General features: G+C 29.8%; 1 pseudogene; it reads right to left on the bottom strand.

The window, feature by feature from the left end:
• Positions 1-265: 265 nt before the first annotated feature.
• LOC133283699 (uncharacterized) lies at positions 266-2,625 on the bottom strand (annotated as a pseudogene).
• Between the last annotated feature and the right edge of the window lie 7,053 nt (positions 2,626-9,678).

Here is a 9,678-nt window from a genome sequence, read left to right on the forward strand (position 1 = left end):
AGATCGTAAATCGCAAGATCGACACAGATCGTAAGATCGTACCTGTACATATAAAATATTAAAATCACATAAATTATCATATCAAATTTAAGCATGAAAATAACTTAGACATTTAAGTTAGATAATTCCAAAAAAATAAAAGAGTTCAAACTCAACCATCAAAGCATCAACAACATCAATTCCAAGTCACTACTAAATTCAAATAATACAAGTCACACCCTAACTAAACCCCTTCATCAATACAAAAGAGTTCAAATCTAAATTATCAAATCAAGTCATTTAAATCATAATCATCATCTTCTATGGCATCTTCTCCAACTTCAGGCAATTCTTCATCAAAATTTGGTAATCCCAAGTCCAAATCATCCATAGGATTAGGTTGAAGTTGAACCAAGTGTTCTTCTTCTTCATTTTGTTCCAAATCTAAATCATCAAACTCTTGAATGAGGGAAGCACTCCCATCATCTTCCATAATCCATTCTTCATCAGATGAAATATCATCAATTTCAACATTATAAGCTGCAGGAGTTTTTCTAGAAGCCTTTTTCTTGGCCAATTTTGAATTAACCATCACAAAAACAACATCATTCATGGTCTTTTGCTTCAAACGGTTTCTTCTTTTAGTGTGCACCTAATTAAGCAAATAAAAAAGTAATTAACATGAAATTTGAGAGTTGAAATGAAATGCAATTCATATTTCATATTCTTGAAACCTTACCCTTTCAAAAGCACTCCAATTTCGCTCGCACCCAGAAGAACTACATGTCAAGCTTAATACACGGATAGCAAATTTTTGAAGCTCTGGATGATCATCCCCATAAGACTCCCACCATTCTGCTGGAGCTTTTTTCTCAATTGCTGCCTTGGCTATTGGATCACCAAAAAAAACCCTTTTTGCCTTGAAATCTTTCAACTGAGCATCAATTGTAGATATGGTATCAATATCCACCACCATCCTATTTAAGCAAGCATATAATGCACGTTTAACATCATATTTTGGTTGGAATCCAGGCTGATATTGAAATCGCGGGTTAAGGTAGAAGCCTGCAGCATGCAAAGGTCTATGGAGTTGCCTATCCCATCTTCCATCAATTATTTCCCATATAGGCATATAACTAAAGAATGAAAAAATTGAAATTAGTTTAGAAAACAATGACTATAAAATTTAAATTCAAACTAAACAAAGACTAAAATTGAATTACCTTGTTTCAACCCCTTTGAAGTTAGATTTAATTTTCTCCTTAGCCTCATTAATTTCCCCAAAAATAAAGCCCATGGCTGGCTTCTCATCCGAATCAACCATACGAAGAACTTTGATTAAAGGACCAGCACCTATCAAGCAAGTCATAACATTTTTCCAGAACCCATTGTCCAAAACAGTATCTTCAATAAGCTTTCCATCATTTGTCTTTGCAACCCGGGTAGTTTTCCATTCATTAGAGGTGAACATTCTTATCAATGCTCCTTTATTTCCATATAAGCACCCCAAAGTTAGATAAGATGTGGCAAAACGAGTCATAGCCGGTCTTATCAAATCAGTTCCTTTAGTGAACTTATGCAAAATAGAAATAAGAGAAGTTCTTGAATAAATGTAGGTTGTGATTTTTTTCCCCTCCGAATTGTTTCATGGTGAACTAGTATCTTCTTGTCAAAATCTTCCAACATCAGATCAATGCAATGTGCTGCACATGGTGTCCAGTACAACTTTTCCCTTTTTTCCATCAACATCTCTCCAGCAGCTTTGTAATTTGCTGCATTATCCGTCACAACTTGCATAACATTTTCTTCACCAACCTCCATAACAACATCATCAATCATCTTAAAAACTTTATCAGCAATCTTGGATATGTCAGATGCATCAATAGATTTCAGAAAAACAGTTCCCATAGGGCTATTCACTAGAAAATTTATGATTGTCCTCCTTCTTGTGTCAGTCCACCCATCAGTCATTAATGTGCACCCTGTTTTCTTCCATTGAGCTCTATGTTCGTCAATAGCCTCCATTGTCAAATTGTACTGAATCTTTAAATATTTGACTCTGACCTCGTGGTAAGATGGTGGCTTAAAACCCAAGCCATGTCTTGAAATTGATTCACATGCTTTGATGAATTCATCACTCTTTACTACATTGAATGGAATGGCATTATTGTAGAAAAATAAAGCCAAATCTTGACATGCTTCCTCTCTCAAATTCTTCTTGTAGATGCTATTGATGGTTGTTTGAGTTATACCTCTTTTCTTGAAAATAGGCTCTTCCCCTTTTCTTTTTCCACTAGGCTCTTCTTCTTGTGTGCTTGTTTTTCTTAATAATCTTTCTTGCAAAGAGACTACAATTTCCCACATTTGCTTTTGAACTTCAACACTAACAGATTTACATGCTTCAACATCCTTTTGGGTTCCTGCCAAATGATGTTTCAACCGATAAATCCCTCCGGTTACAATCTTGTTACAATACTTACATTGTATTTTTCTACCACTTTCATCAAGTGGTATACCATGCTGCCATCCCATGTCAGTTCTATTTCCAGCTGCATTCCTATGTGTTTTTGTTCCTTTATTGGTGGCAACAATTGTCTGAGACTCTGGAGTATTATTACTAGTAGAAGCACCATAACTTGAGGCCATATTCAATGCTGATTTTTGACAAAAGTCATAAGCAAATAATTAACATATTAACATAATTGTTGGTTAGTGAAATACAGGGTATAATTTAAGAAACATATAATTCATGCGGAAGAATAAGATACAAGGATATTATTGAACAACCAAAAAGGTGTCCTGACAGCGCTACTTTCATCCAAAATTGGAATTAGTGAGATCACAAAAAATTCTAAGAAGTTGAGATGCTACCAACTCATGGCTTATGGTCTGTTACAAATACAACTTCTTTGCCTTAAAGGAAGTTGAGATTCTACCAACTTATGGTCGTTTCAAATGGTCACTAGTAGACTCACTACACATTTGCTTCCAACGGGTAAACTCATACATATACTATATCAAGGTCCCAAAATACGGTCCACAATTTCAATGACTATAACTGCAAATATATATGAGCATACTCATCCATTTTATTTCAAGTAGATGCCGACAACTTGAATGAATTCTTCAGAACATAAGAAGAGAAACAACAATTAGCTGGTAAACTATTTAAAATATCTACTACTACAGTACTACTAATTATGTGAGCAGAAGTTCAAAGATTAGCTCTTGGCTCAAGTTTGCCTTATATATCTGGCATCATAGGACTTGATAGAAGGTAACTGGCTCTTAGATAACATGTATATGAAACTTATTTCAGTAGGCACCTGCTCATATAATAGATGAAGACTATATTGTCTGGCGTGAATTTATCTACCTCCTAGCTTGTTTGTCTTCACATGTTTATTGTAATTTTATCCAATTATTGTCTGTAAAAATCCGATGACTATCAATAAAGAAGAAGAGATAACAAATTCAAGAAAAAAAAATGATATTATCTCCCTAATATCCTCTTAACCCCAAACCAAACTATCATTATCTCTTACTTGAAGAAAAACCAAACACAAAAAAATTCTCCCTGAACCCAAAAGTAATCAGATTATATAGTTTTTCATTAGACTATCATCTTTGTTGCAACTTGCAACAGCCAACAGGTCCACAACTATATATCAACGGACATTCAGGGAAACTTGACAGCAAAGGAAAATATTCTAAAATTGAAAATAAACAGAAACAGCAAAGTTTAAGAGACTCACAGACACAGTCGCACACAGCAGCTTGACACTCCAGCACCAGTGAAACTCACAGACGGCGGCAGCGACACTGTCACACAACTTGAGCTTAGGGTTTTCGATTTGGGGAGAATAAAAAAGCTAACTGAGAGTGTGAGACAAAGTTGTGATTTTTCAACTGTGGCTGTGGGCTTTTTTTCAGATGGGCTTTGCCTTGTAGAACGGGAAGTGGAAAGTGGGAAGGAAGGGAACTGAATACGTATTGTTCATCATTTTTCTGCAATCGCAAGAACGCACGTTTTTACGAGTCTACGATTATTAACGTCGATTTCATAAAATCAGACACCAAAACGATAGAGCGTACGATTTGACTCGTGGGAAGAAAAAAAATCGTAAAATCGGTCGATCTTACGTTTTTACACTCGATCTTAGCAACCTTGGTAACAAGACATGTTGTCATATTATCGGAGGATGTTTGGTATGAGGTTTTTTTTTGTAGGATTACTAGGAAGCTGAATTTTTTTAAATATTTAATTTACGGATATTATTGTAAACTGAATGTGAAAATTATTTTCTAAAATTGAGATTTTCGGACAAAAAAAAAATTTCTCCTTCACTAAATGCCCCCTTAGTATGGGTGTGCAAAAAAACTGGTTCACTTGCCCTGCCTTTGATCCGACCTTGACCCGACCCATAAATACCTATATTTTTTGAACTGGTTTAAATACTGACCCACTTTTATTTGGGTCAGTTTTAGACCTGACTCGTTTTAATATTGACCCACTGACCCAAAACTTGACCCATACCCATTATGTGAAAAAAAAATCACAATTACATTAAAAGAAAAGTTTTAACGTAAAACAATTATGTCAAAATTTTTTACGAAAAATATTTTCATAAAAGTTTTCGCAAAAATTTTTGACGAAAAATATTTTCATCAAAATTTGTGACTAAAAACATATCGGTAAAAAAAATTGACGGAATATTTTTTTTGTCAAATTTTTTTACGGAATCTAAATTTCGTCAAAATATTTCACAAAAAAATATATTCATAAAAACTTTCAACAAAACACATTTTCATCGAAATTCTTTGACGAAAAAAATTTCATCAAAATTCTTTACAGATTTCAAATTTCAGCAAAAGTTTTTGACGGAAACATTTTCGTTAAACTTTTTGTAAAAATTAGCGAAACACAATTCTATCAAAAAATTTCGACTAAATATTTTCGTCAAGTTTTTTGATAAAGAATATATCCATCAAAATTTTCAACGGAACACATTTCTGTAAAAAAAATTCGTAAAATTTTTTAACAAAAAAATTTCGATAAGAAATTTTGACAGAAAAAATATTTTGTCTAAATTATTTAGAGAATCTAAATTTCGTCGAAAGTTTCAAATGAAACATTTTCCTCAAAACAATTTCGACGGCAAAAAATTTCATCAAAATTCTTTAAAGATTTCAAATTTCGACGAAAGTTTTCGACGGAAATATTTTCGTCATCAAAAAAATATCGACGGCAAAAAATTTCATCAAAATTCTTTACATATTTCAAATTTTGGCGAAACTTTTTGACGGAAACATTTTCGTCATCAAAAAATATCGACGACAAAAAATTTCATCAAAATTCTTTACAGATTTCAAATTACGGCGAAAGTTTTCGAAGGAAATATTTGCGTCATCAAAAAATTTTGACGGCAAAAAATTTCATCAAAATTCTTTACAGATTTCAAATTTTGGCGAAAGGTTTCGACGGAAACATTTTCGACATCAAAAAAGTTTGACGGCAAAAAAATTCGTCAAAATTCTTTACAAATTTCAAATTTCGGCGAAAGTTTTCGACGAAAAAATTTTCGTTTAATTTTTTGACAAAAAATAAAATTTTCGTCGAAATTTTTAGCGAAAGACATTTCCATTGAGAATTTTCAACTAAATATTTTCGTCATATTTTTTGGTAAAAAATTTCCCTCGAAATTTTCAACGAAACACATTTCTATAAAAATTTCCTTAACATTTTTTGACAAAAAAAAATATTTTGACAAAAAAAATATTCTGTCAAAATTCTTTAGAAAATCTAAATTTCGTCGAAAGTTTCAAACGAAATATTTCCTTTGAAAAAATTTTCGTCAGAACACATTCCCATCGAAAATTTGAACGAAAAACATTTCGTCAAATTTTTTGACAAAATTATTTTTTCGTTTAAAACATTTGATGGAAGAAATCATTTTCGTTAAAACTGTTGACGGAAACTAAATTTCAATAGAAAAATTTTTTTTGTTAAAATTTCGACGAAAAAATAATTTTGTGACGAAATTTTCGTCTTTTGCAACGTAAAAATTTCGACAAAATTTTGTGAGAAAACCAAGTCAAAAACGGATCAGGTCAGATTTGACCCAGTTCAGAAACCAAGTCAAGTCAGATCCAAACTGGTTCTGAACTAGTTCAACAAAATCCAATCCAAGTCAGACCTGACTTAGATCAAATTAAAGCGGGTCAGATCAATATACCTGTCCTATAAAAATCAAGTTGGGTCGAGTCGGACAAAAACTTGACCCGACCTGACCCATGCACAGCCCTATTAATATATAGTGGGTAGCAGTATGGGATAAGGAAAAGATCTCAATAATGAACCTCTATGGATATCCTATAGAAGGTTCCAAGTGTGGATTTTAAAAGTGGATCCAACTGATTAGGCATGTAGATGTAGGCAAACCAAAACACATATATAGAGCTTAAAATTAATTATATGATCAAATTTAAAATTAAATTTAAACCTATTTATTTAATACAATAAATAAACTTCATTAAATAATCAATGAATCAAATTTGAATAATTCACAAATATCTGAATTAAGTAATAAATAAAACTTCAAGCATTTGTGTGACCATGTCAAACCGTTTGGACAGAGTGGTTATTCAAAAGTGCTTCTACAGTTTACTGGATCAGTAGCTGTGGATGTGCATCACTCTAAACTTTATTCTGACAAGTTTAATAACATGAACTTTCAACAACAGAACATGAATCACATAAGATATGAAATCACTTTGTTAAGATCTTGGTGACCTCACCTCATACAACAGCCAACTCAGTTTTGTCGGTAATCAAGTTCTACTGTGGTGAACGTGTGGGTGTCGGTGAATTTTTTATTTTATTTTATTTTTTCAGCCCATACCGCCAATTATATTTTAACGATTTAATAATTATTTTTTAAACTATTTTAAGTAAAAGATATTTTCTTCTTTATTTTATAAATATATTTTATTAATTATATTTACAATTAAATTAACTATAAAATTAAAATCTATATAAATTTAAATTTAAAAATACACTCATATCAAAATTTAAATAATATAAAAGAGATAAATTTATATTAAATGTAAAACTATATTATTTTAGTCATTCAAATTTGAATACAACAGTATGAAATGCTAAAAAAAATTATTTATCTAATAACTAACAATGAATAATTAATATTGTGTACATAAATAAGTCTTGTGCGAACGAATCCTCACATATCTAATTTGTACGTTATCATGTTATATGATGAATCTCAGTCATTCAATAACATATCAATGGTCAAAATTTTATTGACGAAATTTATAAAATGAAAACGAGGAAATATTCAAATTAATTGTTGATTAATTGATGACTCTTGATCTGTCATTAAATTGTTTAGATTCGTATGATCTGGTCGTGTTTAAATTAAAGATGACAAAATTTAATCCCAATTTTTTTTTTAATAATATCCTTTTAAATAAAATAACAAATAATAAATTCTTGGCATTGGTCTTTAAGGTTTTTTTTTTATACATGGTCTTTAAGGCTTTAATACGTCGTTTACTTAATTTATATATTTTTCGAATTTAATTAAATTTTAAATAATTTCATATAATTTAAAAAAATTAACAGAAATTTTATTCTTATAATTATTTTCAAAATTTAACTAAGTTTTCAATTAGATGTTTACTAATTGTAAAATTATAACTAAGTTATTAAAATCTATAATAACAACATACAATAGTTTCTATAGTTATGAGCATTCTTTTATACTTTTAAAAATATTTAGGTTTAAAAATATAGTAAAAAAATTAAAAAATCATCATTACCTGATTTGTTATAGCAAAAAAGTTGAAAGGGATAAATAAAGTCCCGTTTAACTAATTTTACTGAAAAAAACCAAGTTGATAAAATTTTCACCTATATTGAAGTTTTTAATAAATGATAAAAATATTCACTATAAGTATTATTTAATAATAAATATTATTATTCATGGATATAATAGGAATAGAGGATTTATTATTTTTTATACAGAACTAACTGTTCAAGGATTATTAAGAAAATAATTAAAATTTTGCTTACATTTCATGTATATATCTGTAAGCAAATATTATTTCATTAAGAAAATGTAATCATAAAAAATAAATATTTTATATGCTTACCCAAAAAAAAAAAAATTAGATAGAACCTTTTATGAAAGTATTAAATATTTATTTATTAAAATAATTTTGAATAAATCCGATAAAAAAATTAAAATTATAACTTCGAATGATTTGTAGGTTGCCCCTTTATCCGTTGAATTTTTGGTTGGATGATTTTGAAGATTATATAAATTAAGGGATATATTTTTCTTATGTTGTAGGAAAAGAATTATCTTATGTTGTAGAAACAAAAGTATAAGTGGGACCCACATGTAAGAGGAGAGAGAGAAAAAGTGGTGGGACCCAACTCTTTTTTTGTGTGTGTAGAAGAGATGTTTATCTCATGTAAAATGAGATAAACATAACCCATAAATTAAATTGGAATCAAATTTTAATAAATTTTGTTAAAAAATGTAATCAAGTAAGAGTAGTCTCAATTTCAAATAATCAACACGGCGATTGCGTCATTCCCGTGGGCATCATTTTATAATGTCGCGTCAATCTCAGCTTTGAAGTTGTTAGGAAACATTAATTATAGCTCACAATATTTTGAAATATCGGTGCGAGCATCAATGTTTGTTAAAATTGAATTTTTACGTAAAAATATAGGAAAGTATTAATCTTATTTTATATGAGATAGTTATCTCATATTCTCTTATTTCGAAAATTTTATTCCTTCTTTATTTTTATTATTTTTTTCTTTTAATAGTGGGTCCCACATGATTTCTTTCTATAACATGAAATAACTACTTTCATGTAAAATGAGTGTAGTATTCCCCATAAATATATGGTGCAATCATAAATCGTAGAAATGACATGAACGTAAAGTTTTTAGTTCAAATCAAACTTATTAAATAATTATTAATTTGCAATAAATGATAGCCGTTGATTGGCGAAAATCAACGGTTAAGATGTGGTAGTAACATTGATAGTAACATTATTTGGTTGCCACAATATCCTATCCCATTAAACAATAATGGAGAATTATTTTTTTTAAACAATTTTGAGTTTTATAGAATCTCTTATTTTTTATAATATCAGGCTGATAAATTAACAAATAACAAAAGACATGTTTGATAATTTATTCATGAGGTAGGTTATACTTACAACCTTTTTTTTTTACAACCTCTTACAATCATATTTTAACACCGTTAATTTCGTCAATCAACGGTTATGATTTTTGCAAATTAAACTCATTAATTCGCAATAATTGATAACCGTTGATTGGTGGAAATCAACGGTGTTAAGATATAGTTGTAATAGGTTGTAAAAAAAAGGTTGTAAGTATAACATTCCTCTTTATTCATATACTAATGCTAATCAGAACCAATTTTATTTGAGTTGACCATAATAATCTTCCTCTAAATAAGTGTTTTGAAGTAGTTTTAACTCATAAATCTTCACTGAAGTAAGGTGAAGAGTATATCTACAAGATACTCTAACGCTCAAGTCAGATTTTATGTAATCAGATTTTTTCATGTAGAAAAAAATATGTACCTTATACTTAACACACACATATTATAGTGAGAGGATGACAGCTTTAGAAAATGC

Source organism: Gastrolobium bilobum, unplaced genomic scaffold (genome assembly GCF_033153095.1).
Source record: "Gastrolobium bilobum isolate Gb01-03AN ecotype WA unplaced genomic scaffold, APGP_CSIRO_Gbil_v1 utg7888, whole genome shotgun sequence".
NCBI classification, from domain to species: domain Eukaryota; kingdom Viridiplantae; phylum Streptophyta; class Magnoliopsida; order Fabales; family Fabaceae; genus Gastrolobium; species Gastrolobium bilobum.